We start from the raw sequence: 12,708 nt of genomic DNA on the forward strand, positions 1-12,708 counted from the left end.
AGGACTCCTGCAGTTTGAACAGTTTCCCTCACTGCTGGAGTCCACCAGCGGGTTCCACGGTTGCCGCCCCCACATTGATTGCTGTGACATTCCATGTTCCAAGAGCCAGGTTCTGCAGCCAAGGATCCACCAGGGTCCCCTGTTCCGGGTACTGCCGGGCTCACTGCACCCGACCTCCTTGGCCCTTCCTGTAGGTGGTGAGCCCAGGGAAGAGGGACTCGTGCCGTTCCTTTGGGCTGTGCCCAGCCGAGCCCCATGGGGGAATGGCTGGCCACCAGGCGCTCGCCACCGAGCCCCGTCCCCAGGGCTGGCTCCAGAACAGGCCCCAGTGACACGCATCCAAGCGTCCCTCACCTGGGGGTTTTTGGCTTGAGTGACCCTGCCAGGGGCATAAAGCCCACGCCAACATGGCTCCCAGGAAAACTCAAAGCTTGTGCTGTTGGTTTTATTTGAGCATGGTTATGAAAACTTGTAATGCACCCTCAGGGGGGGTACAAGCCAGTTTCTCCCTGAGCAATCTCAAGCCCGGATAAAAGCAGAGGGTTGTGTCAGAAAGGGCATCCAATGTAAAACTTTTGCCAAAACTAAATATGCGAATCAAACCTAAAACTCTCAAACCTGATTGGTCAAGGCCTGGGTTAAGAAACAACCACCACCGCTGATAACCTACAGGGTACCCGTGGAAATGGGGCTGCAGTGGATCAAAGAAGGAGAGGTGGAAGGTGTGTTTGGAAGCGCGCAGAGAGAATGATACAGAGAAGGAAGGTGGATATACTGTGTGTCCAGGGGACCAGGTGGAAAGGTAATAAGGCCAGAAGCTTAGGAGCAGGCCTTAAGTTGTACTATCATGGTACTGACAAGAAGAGAAGTGGAGTAGGAGTTATCTTGAAGGAAGAGTTTGTTAGGAATGTTCTGGAGGTGAAAAGAATGCCAGATAGACTTATGAGTCTAAAACTGGAAATTGAAGGTGTGATTCTCAATGTTGTTAGTGGCTATGCCCCAGACATGGGATGCGAGTTGGAAGTTCTGTAATGAGTAAGGTGAAGTAATGCAGAATATTTCCGGGGGTGGGGGGGTGGGGGTTGAGAGAGATAATTGGTGCAGGCACTAGGTGATGTTGAAGGTTTGGTAACCAGGATAGAAATGTGATCATGTTCACAAGGTCTGCATGAAGCAGTCCGCCCTTAGATGTAATTGAGAAGTGAGGGAACATGAAACAGTTATCAGCCTTGGCGGTTCTCCAGCAGTTGCTGCAGGACCATTTGTACATGCTGATGGTAGTCTAAGAGACACTTTGAAAAGATGTGAATGTCGTCCAGATAGACAAACACAAAAATGTTCAGAAAGTCACAGAGTACATCATTAATCAGGGCACCACAATGGCCGAAGGGCATGATTAGGTACAGGTCCTTCTCAAAAAATAAGCATATTGTGATAAAGTTCATTATTTTCCATAATGTAATAATAAAAATCAAACTTTCAAATATTTTAGATTCACTGCACACCCACTGAAATATTTCTGGTCTTTTTATTGTTTTAATACTGATGATTTTGACATACAACTCATGAAAACCCCAAATTCCTATCTCAAAAAATTAGCATATCATGAAAAGGTACTCTAAACGAGCTATTAACCTAACCATCTGAATCAACGAATTCACTCTAAACACCTGCAAAAGATTCCTGAGGCTTCTAAAAACGCCCAGCCTGGTTCATTACTCAAAACTGCAATGATGGGTAAGACTGCCGATCTGACTGCTGTCTAGAACAGGGGTCGGCAACCCGTGGCTCCGGAGCCGCTCTTTCATCTTTACACTGCGGCTCCGAGTGGCTTGGGAAAATAAATTATAAATATTTAATTGAAGTGTATTTCATCTGTGTTAATTCCTTTTTTAAACTTTTAGTTCTAAGTTGGAAGATTATTGTGATCTTGAAATATTAAATAAAATGATATTTATTATTTTTCGCTGCTCAAAATAACGTTATACTTGCGGAAGCCGGTATACCCGCCAGCTGATAAAGTCCCAATTTGCAGATGCTGTGCACAGAAGTTCAGGAGCAGAAGTCCCATAAACCAGGTAAAATAAATATTTATGAAGATATTTTGCAAATATGTATTTTTTATTGTTTACTGACACAGTGATTTAAAATTTAATTTTTTTCCGTAATACTTTGTGAATTTCAGAAGCAACACACTTCACACTTGTTTATACAAAATGTAAAGGTAGTGAAAAGCAATATATACAGTGGTACCTGAACAGTTATAAAAATTCACTATGTCCAAGAACTCTTGCAGTTCCTTGACAGAATAAGGAAAATCACTACTTGCTCCTTAGAAGGCAATGGGACTGTGCCCTGCAGCAAAGTGCATTATCCAAGAAGTCAATCACCTGCAGTCCACACTGACACTTGGCTGTGTTGACTATCAGGTCATGTTCATCTAGAAGACGGAAAACCTGGGCACGCTTCAACTGACGGACTGGCCACCAATAAATCATTGAGATAAACAAACATGAGAGCAATTCTATCAGCCTCTGAAAAGTTAATGCTGTCCCCTTCAAGCCAAAAGGCATGGGCATGAACCCAAAAAGCCCAAATGTTGTAATCACTGCAGTCTTTGGCATTTCCCTTGTGAGCACTGCCTCACTATACCCAGCCGCTCCATGGTGGCGAGCTCCTCTTAGCCAATTTTACCACACTGAAGCGCCGTGCCCACATAAAAACTGGCAGTCCCATAGAGGGAATCAAATGTACTACACCGTGTTTACAGTGTTACAGAGACAGTGATGGAGATGCTGTAGTCAAGGATTTACACATCTTTACATTCATGCTCAATCATTGTCAACACTCTCAGTCATTAACAAATTATTTCAATCTCTTCTTTTGGCTTTTCCCGTCAGGGGTCACCACAGCGAGTCAACTTTCTCCATCTAACCCTACTCTCTGTATCCTCCTCTCTCACACCAACTACCTTCATATTCTCTCTCACCACGTCCATAAACCTTCTCTTTGGTCTTCCTCGAGACCTCTTGCCTGGCAGCTCCAATTCCAGCATCCGTCTACCAATATATTCTCTATCCCTCCTCTGTACATGACCGAGCCATCTCAGTCTGGCTTCTCTGACCTTCTCTCCAAAACATCTAACATGTGCTGTTCCTCTGATAGACTCATTCCTAATCCTATCCATCCGCGTCACTCCCAAAGAGAACCTCAACATCCTCATCTCTGCAACCTCTAGTTCTGCCTGCTGTCTTTTGGTCATTGTAACAGTTTCTAGTCCATACATCATCGCTGGTCTCACCACTGTCTTGTACATCTTTCCTTTTATTCTGGCTGAAAGTCTTCGATCACATAGTACCCCTGACACTTTTCTCCATCCATTCCAACCTGCTTAAATAATCTAGTCAGAAAATCTAGCGCTGCCTCTCCTAGACACTTCCACACCTCCACAGGTATATCATCAGGACCAACTGCTTTTCCACTCTTAATAATAATAATACATGGGATTTTTATAGCGCTTTTCATGACACTCAAAGACGCTTCACAAGTAAAAACAGAAAGAACAGAACATACACAGAATTATTGGGAAGAAGTCCATAATTGCAGAGTGTGGCGATGAGCGCCAGTCCAGGGACAAGCTGGAGGAGCTTCGCCGGTGTGCAGCTGAGTGTCGTGCTGCTGTGAGGAGGCAAGTGTTGGAGCTGGATGTCAGAGACGGATTTTTGGTGGAGGGAGAGATGGTGGAGCAGGAGGTTCAAGAAGATTTCGGCCGATGGAAATGCCGTCTTGCTAGGCGCCATCGGGATCCGGAGTTTCGAGAGGCTGGCCGGCTAGCAAGCCAGCTAGCCAGCCAGCTCAGGTCACCAGCGAGGTCCAGAATTTCGAGAAGCTCTCCGGCTAGCTAGCCAGCCAGCCAGCCTGCTCAGGTCGCCGTCGGGATCTGGAGTTTTGAGAGGCTAGCTACCCAGCCAGCCTGCTCAGGTTGGCAAGCTAGTTTGGTAGCTTGCTGGAGATTGTCCAGGTGAGCCTTTGTCTTTGGTTTGGTTGATTGGTTGGAGAGCGGGAAGCGGCAGCCAAACGCGCCAGCGTCCTCCCACCCGTCATCTTCCCCAAAAAAAGAAAAAAAAAAAAGACCTCTTCATCCTCTTCAATGCCTTCCTCACTTCACTTTTACTAATTTGTGCTACTTTGTGGTCTACAATAGTCCCCTCTTCTACCCTTGCATCTCTTTCATTTTCCACATTCATCAGCTCTTTAAAGTACTTTTTCCATCTTCCCATCACTCTCCTAGCATCTGTCAATATGTTTCCCTCTCTGTCCTTAATCACCCAGATCTGTTGTACATCCTTTCCATCTTTATCTCTCTGTTTCGCCAACCTGTATAGATCATTCTCACCCTCCTTACTATCCAACCGAGCATACAAGTCATCCTACGCCCTTTGTTTTGCCTTTGCTACCTCTATCTTTACCTTTCGCCGCATCTCCCTGAACTCTTGTTTGTTCTATTCAGTCCTCTCAGTATCCCACTTCTTCTTTGCTAACCACTTTCTCTATACATACTCCTGCACTTCCTCATTCCACCACCAAGTCTCCTTATCTACTTTCCTCCCAGATGACACACCAAGTACTCTTTTACCTGTCTCCCTGATAACACTAGCTGTAGATGTCCAATCATCTGGGAGCTCACCCTGACCACCAAGACCCTTTCTCAACTCCTCCCTGAAAACCATGCAACACTCCTCCCTTTTCTACTTCCACCACTTTGTCCTCTACTCTGCCTTTGTTCCCTTCATCTTCCTTCTCACCAGTCATCCTACAAACCACCATCCTATGCTGTCTGGCAACACTCTCACCTACAACTACCTACAACTTTGCAGTCACTGATCTCTTTCAGGTTACCTCATCTATACAAGATGTAGTCTACCTGCGTGCTCCGACCTCCGCTCTTTTAAGTTACCCTATGTTCCTGTTTTTGCTGGAAAAAGGTGTTCACTACAGCCATTTCCATCCTTTTTGCAAAATCTACCACCATCTGTCCCTCTGCATTCCTATCCTGGAATGTCAACAAAACAGTCAGAAAGTCTGTCAAACTTTATTAATAGAATACAAACCGACGTTCTGACAACTCTGTTCACTCCCAAAACAAGTTCACACTACGGTACCGTACGTACCAGTAGCTCTTACCGGTATTTGTGCTGCCTTTGTTGAAAACAATGTATTTCTGTCAGGGTTTGACACGGCTGGGTCAAATTAGTAATCAGCGCCTGCTGCCGCTAATTACCCGGCCCCATAAAGAGCAGCGGCACGCTCTGCTCGAGGCTGGGGAATTCGCGAGGGATCGAGAAGGCTTGAGAGGGCTTGAAGGAAGGAGCGACTGGAGGTCCCAGGGCTGAAGGATTGTGGGGCCCTTCCTGTAACCCTGCCGGAGATCCTTCCTGAGATCCTGCCCTGACCCTTCCTGTGACCCTGCCTCTGAGACCCTTCCGGTAACCCTGCCTGGGACCCTTCCGGTAACCCTGCCTTGGACCCAGCCTGGTGAGACCCAGCCTTGTGCAACTCTGTCTTGGGGCCTGGGAATTTCCTGTGACCCTGCCTTGTGTGTGACCCTTACCATGTAGCTCGGCCCACCATGTCCCCCTCGTCTTACCCCACCCCAAATAAAGAGCTCCAACCCTGATTTCAGCCTTGATGGTGTGGTTCCCATTCCGAGTCCGCCCCCGCCCCGTGACAATTTCTAACTCAATTTGTCACAGTTCAAAGTGTTTCATAAAATGAAAGCACCAAGAAAGACCGCCTCTAAATTCATTGATGTTCATGTCACTAGCTTGCACTGTTGCTTTTATTCGAATAGTGACTGTAGAGACACTTCTACTTGCTGCTCTCTGTTCAACAACCCACTGTTCGAATTCGTCCCCTAACTGTAGCCATCTCGCTTTGTTTCCTCAAACTCTGGTTAGTTTTCTTTACTTGGTGCAGGTCATCTTATTGCTTCCTCCACTCTCGCACCATTGATTCGTTAATGTTGAATTCTCTTGCTGCTGCTCTACTGTATGACTGATCGCCTTGAGTTTAAAGTCCGCGTCATAAGTGTGTCTCTTGAAAGGTGCCATTTTGGGGGTCTTTATACACACACACACAAGTGGTGTGGGACCGGAATTCCCCTTTACTGTTTTTAACGCTGCTACTTCAACGACGCGTGCACACACATGCATATGCACACAAATGGAAATGAAAATGCATGCTTTGCGCAGTCATATATCCCAGCATGCACCGCGCGCTACTTCTTCTACGAGAGAAAATGGGAGTTGGCAGGTACTTCCCGTAGTTGCAAGATCTCTTGCGGCTCAATATTGATCCATATATAAGGCGCCCTGGGTTATAAGGTGCACTGTCAGTTTTTGAGAAGATTAAAGGCTTTTAGGTGCGCCTTATAGTGCGGAAAATACGGTAAATGATAGTTTATTACATCAACAAGCAGACAATTTGCACACAGAAACTCTGTGGTGATAACAGGAACCTTAATGGAGGCAGTCACACTCAAAATGGCACATGTGGAAACAAGGAGCCATCAACCTTGTGCCAGATGTTGTAATGGATGAAACATTAGTTGCACTCAGTTTTGAGCTGGCACCTTCCACTCGAGATGGAGGAAGCAGGCTCTTTTGAAAGCATGAGTCCACCAGACTTACTGACTATGAGTGCTGAATGCAGAGCAGCTTGCTCTGTCCCCAAGAGCCCACTGCTGCTGCTCAATGCTGACCCTGGACTGCCTCAAACAAGCTTGGAAGGACAGCGCCACATCACTGTTTGACAAAACAGAGGCCATTCTTGCGCTGTCAAGCTGGCCAAACTGTTAATCAGGTCTGTGGATATACCCACTGAAAAATCTGGAGAAAAACACACAGGGTTGCAGGGTTGAAGGACCGAGAAGAAGGAAAAGAGAAGAGGTGGGACAGCAGAGGATTCTTGAGAGACAAAGATATTAGCGTTTTCTGCATCTGTTGTTATGGAAAACAAGCATGCATGTTTGATGAACTTACAGTATTGTCAGAAGGAGTCAGAAGGAGTACAAGGAATGAGGTAATCAATGCTGAGAACACATCCATCCTGAGATTTTACACTGTCTGAGCTGAGTGGGACAACAAGGCGTGCGACCAACAGTCAGGGGGTGGCTTCGCTGTCTTAATCAATAATCAGCGGTGTAACCCAGCTCATGACTACAAAACAGATTTTTGCCCTGGACAATGATCTTTGTGCGGTAGGACTGAGACCTTAGCCACTGGGATGACATGAGAGAATTATCTGGGAAAGTAGTATCTACATCCCTCCTCCGATCCCTCCTTCCTCTAGTCCAGGGGTCGGAAACCTATGGCTCACGAGCCAGATGTGGCTCTTTTGATGACTGCCTCTGGCTCTGAAAATTTCTTAACAGAAAAATTAATCAATAATTTTATTAATAATGTTACTTTAGTAAAAAAAAAATACAGGAAAAGCCATCACAATAAAAAAAAAATCCACACACATTTTAATCTTAAGATATTTTCACCTGCAACTTTTCACGCTGGCACGCAACAAAGAGCCAATCCTTTCTGTACTCTGGTGTGCGGGAGGGTCCGATACCCTAAAAGTCTAATTTTATTGGATAATTTACAACAGCCTGCACACGTCACTTTGAGGCCAAGAAGTAATATTCCCTCGTTTTTGGTTAGCTTGTTTATGCAGAGTGAACCCTTCTAACCAAGAAGATGATGAAAAGAAAAAATTATGAGGATTACCATATGTTTCAGCAGGAATGGACAGAAGAATTCGCCTTCGTAAAGAGCGGGTTGTGCAGTGTGTCTTTTATGCAATGATAAAATTTCATCGATGAAACGTTCAAATATAAAGCGACACTTTGACACACGCCATGCCACATGTGCAGAGAAATATCCAGCAGGAGATGACAGAAAGAAGGCCTGTCAAGAACTAGTGTCCAGAGTGCAGGCTAGTCAGCAGCAGCTCTGTTTCTGGGCCAAACAAGGTGATTACAATTCCGCTAGCTTTGCTGGTTCTTTAACAATTGTGAGAAGCGGGAAGCCGTTTACAGATGGCGAATATGCCAAATCATTCATGCTTGATGTGGCCAACGAGCTTTTTGACGACTTTAAGGATAAAGACAAGATAATCAAACGGATAAAAGATATGCCTTTCTCAGCAAGAACTGTACATGGTCGTACCATTATGATGTCAAATCAAGTGGAGAAACAACAGGTGAATGACACAAATTCAAGCAAAGTATTTTTCCCTCGCCTTCGATGAATCAACAGATGTCAGTCATTTATCCCAGTTCAGTATTATTGCATGGAATGTTGCAGGTGACTCGCTGCGTGAGGAAAGTCTTGCCGTTTTGCCACTGAAAGGGATAACGACAAGAGGATTTATTTAAGTCTTAAATGGAGTTTGCAAATGAAAAAAAACTACCAATGGATAAACTTATTTCTGTGTGTACCGATGGTGCTCCGTGGCATGGTGGGGAAAAACAGAGGATTTGTAGCGCTTCTTCGTGAGCAGGAGAATAGACCCATCCCAAGAGCATCCTACTCGAGCATCCCAAGCTAGTGGACACAGAGTGGCTCCTCAAGTTTTATTTTCTTGTGGACATGACCGAACACCTGAACCAACTCAGTGTGAAAATGCAAGGTATTGGAAATATCGTCTTATCCCTTCAACAAGCAGTCTTTGCGTTTGAAAACAAGCTGGAAATTTTTACGGTGGATATTGAGACTGGTCGTTTACTGCACTTTGAAAAACTGAAAGAATTTAAAGATGCGTGCATGGCAAGTGACTGCTCAACATTTTGATCTCCAGCAGCTCGCAGGCTTCACATCTACTCTCCTGAAGTTGTTCAAAGCACGCTTTGGGGACTTTCGTGAGCACACTAGTCATTTTAAGTTCATCACTCATCCATATGAGTGCGCTGTGGACAAAATTAACCTGAGTTTCATCCCTGGTGTCTCTGTCAGAGATTTAAAGTAGAAGTTGCTGACCTGAAAGCCTCAGACATGTGGGTGAATAAGTTCAAGTCACTGAATGATGATTTGGAAAGACTTGCACGAGAGCAAGCAGAGCTGGCAAGTAAACACAAATGGACAGACATGAAAAAACTTCAGCAGGCAGACCAGCTGATTGTCAAAATCTGGAACGCGCTTCCCGTCACGTACAAAACACTGCAGCGTATGAGTCTTGCCGTATTGACCATGTTTGGATCTACATATGCATGGGAGCAGTCGTTCTCACTCCTAAAACACATCAAAACCGACCTGCGGTCACGCTTACCAGATGGAAGCCTAAATGCCTGCATGAAGCTGAACCTCACCACCTATCAACCAGACTACAAAGCCATTAGCAAAACTATGCATCACCAGAAGTCGCATTACTAGTAAGAACTACTTTTCTTATTAATAAATACCTTTTAATTTATTTTGAACATGTTTTAACATCCTCATGAGTATTACTATAATACATACATTGTTGGTCTTCTTCCATTTAGATCAGAAGTTGCTGACCTGAAGTTTTCGGACATGTGGGTAAATAAGCAGAGCTGGCAAGTAAACACAAATGGACAGAAAAAAACTTCAGCCTGCAGACCAGCTGCTTGTTATAATATTGACGATGGACAGTCGTTCTCACACCTAGAAAACATTAAGACGAACCTGCGGTCACGTTTAGTGGCATTATAATTAAGAAGCACTTTTCTTGTTATTAAGTTACTTTGTTATAGCAAAGTATGTTGTTCAAAATAAATTCAGTCTTATTGTACTCTAAAATTGTTGGTCTTTCTCTTCCATTTAGCTGTTTTGGTATTAAAATATACATATATTTTAAAATCTGATCCTAAGAGAGCCATGTGTTTTTTTTGGCTCTCTCAGTCAAAAAGGTTCCCGACCCCTGCTCTAGTCCCACATACGGTTCCTGCCCCCTCCCTCCAACAGGTATGTCTGACCATAACCTGATACACCTCACTCCTGCTATATATGCTTTTATTAGTATTAGGCGGTGGTCTGCACTTTGTGAGCCCCATGGAGAGGATATCAATGGGCCATAAATGTTCCAGCCTGGTCAGTCTGTTGTTATGCAAGCTCCGGGAAAAGATCAAGGTGGCCAAGGACAATTATCGGAAAAAGCTGGAAAGGAAAGTTCAAAGAAACTGTATAAAGGCTGTGAGGAGTAGCTTGAAGACCATCTAAAGGCATAAACAAGAGCCAGAATTAGTTCCCCCAGATGAGGGTGGAGGAAGCTTTCCCATGTACCATTGGGTCAGGGCAATAAGTTTGTCTTCTCAGTCGGGCAATTCCAGAGTTGAATAGTCCAACGCCTCTCAAGAATGGTTCCAGAGCCAAAGCTTTGTGTCGCAGTGAGTCTGACTACATCTAAGTGGAACCTCTTGGCTTCGAACAACAGCTCAGGTTACCTCCACCCCAGAGAGATTCCATGTCCCGAGAGACAATTTCTGTAGCCGAAGAATGGAGCGCCAAGGTCCCCCACTTTGGTCACTACCCAGCTCACAATGCACCTGCCTCCCCTAGGCTGCACCTATGTGTGGGCCATTATTTTCACTATAAGAGATACTTGAAAACACTGAGACACTGCTCATCAAAGCAATGAACTTGAGGGGCATTTAAAAAAGTCCTGTCAAGAGTTCTGTCATTAAGGTATTTTCTTATTAACTTACCATTTCTACTATTCATGCATCCCACCATTGCCATTGTGTTGTTCACTTATGTGGTTTAAGAAGATCCAAAGGTGTTCCCAGGCCAGCCAAGAGACGTTGTCGCTACAGCATGTCCTGGGTCTTCCTTATGGCCTACTCCCACATGGACATGCCTGGAATACCTCCCCCGGGAGGCTTCCATGAGCCATCCAGTCCTGATGCCTGAGCCACCTAATCTGACTCCTCTCTATGTGGAGGAGCAGCGACACTATTCCGAGCCCCTCCCGGATGGCCGAACTTTTCACTCTATCTCTAAGGGAGTATCATGCCACCCTGCGGAGAAAACCCATTTAGGCCTCTTCTTTCGGTCACTACACACAGCTCGTGACCCTAGGTGAGGGTAGGAACGTGAATCGTAATGTAAATTGTACACTTTGTCTTCTGGCTCAGACCCTTCTGTGCCACAATACACCAATAGACCAGTCCGCATCACTGCAGACACTGCACTGATCTACCAGTCAATCTCCCACTCTGCCCTTCCCTCACTTGTGAACTCGACTCCCAGACACTTAAACTCCTCCACTTTGGGCAGGACATCTTCCCCAACCCGGAGTGGGCACTCCACCAGTTCCCGGTTGAGGACCATGGTCTCGGATTTGGAGGTCCGATACTCATCCCGGCTGCTTCACATTCGGCTGCGAACTGCTCCAGTGAGAGCTGGGGATGATGGACTGATGAAGCCAACAGAACCATATCATCTGCAGAAGGCACGACTTGATCTTGTGGGCACCAAACGAGATCCCCTCAACACCCTGGCTGTGCAAAGGAATTCTGTCCATAAAAGTTATGAACAGAATCAGTGACAAAAGGCAGACCTGGTGGTGTAAAACTCTCACTGGAAACGGGTCTGACTTACAACCGGCAATGAGGACCAAGCTCTGACACTGGTCAAACGGGGTTCGGTACCCTATATTCCCGGAGCACCCCCCACAGGATTACCCACGGGACACAGTCGCATGCCTTCTCCAGATCCACAAAACACATATAGACTGGTTGGGCAAACTCCCATGCCCCCTCAAAGACTCTGTCAAGGGTATAGAGCTGGTCCACTGTTCCATGACCAGGAGGAAATCCACACTCCTCCTCCTGGATCCGAGGTTACCAGCCTGGCAGACCCTCCTCTCTAGCACCGCTGAGGAGACCTTTCCAGGGAGGCTGAGTGGTGACCACCATCCGATTCCCCTTTTTAACAAGGTGGATTGCCAACCCAGTCTGCCAGTTCAGTGGCACTGTCCCTGACGTCCAAACAATGCTGCAGAGGCGTGTCAGCCAAGACAGCCCTACAACATCCAGAGCCTCAAGGAACCTGGGGCCCTGCAACTGAAGAGCTTTTTTACTGCTTTAGCAACTTCAGCCTTGGAAATAGTTGTATCTGTTCCAGAGTCCCCTGGCTCTGCTTACTCATTGGAAGGCATTTCAACGGGATTGAGAAGGTCTTGGAAAAATTCCCTCCACTAATCTGCAATGTCTTGAGTTGAGGTCAGCAGCACCCTGCTCCCACTGTACAGTGTTGTTGGAGCACTGCTTCTACTTCCTGTGCAACCAGAGGGTGGACCAAAATATCTTCGACGCCCACCAGAAATCATTCTCCATGGTCTCCCCACAGTCCTCCCACACTCAAGTTTTTGCCTTGACAGCCACTCATGTCGCTTGGCCTGCCGGTACCTGTCAACTGCCTCCAGAGCCCCACAGGCCAGATAGGACTCACTCAGTTAGACGGCCTTCACCACTGGGGTCCACCAACGGGTTCGAGAGTTACAGGCACTGTCTGCCTTACGGCCGCGGCTCCAATCTGCTGCTTCGACAGTGGAAGGACGGAACATGGCCCATTCAGAATCATTGTCCCCCACCTCCTTTGGGACGTGGTTGTAGTTCTGCTGGAGATGGGAGTTCAAACTCCTTCTGCCAGACATTCCAAGCAGACCCTCACGTTATGTTTGGGTCTGCAAAATTTGACC

The sequence above is a fragment of the Fistularia commersonii genome, chromosome 22 (genome assembly GCF_037954325.1).
Source record: "Fistularia commersonii isolate RoL2024-O1a breed Wild chromosome 22, RoL_Fcom_v1.0, whole genome shotgun sequence".
Taxonomy (NCBI): Eukaryota; Metazoa; Chordata; class Actinopteri; order Syngnathiformes; family Fistulariidae; genus Fistularia; species Fistularia commersonii.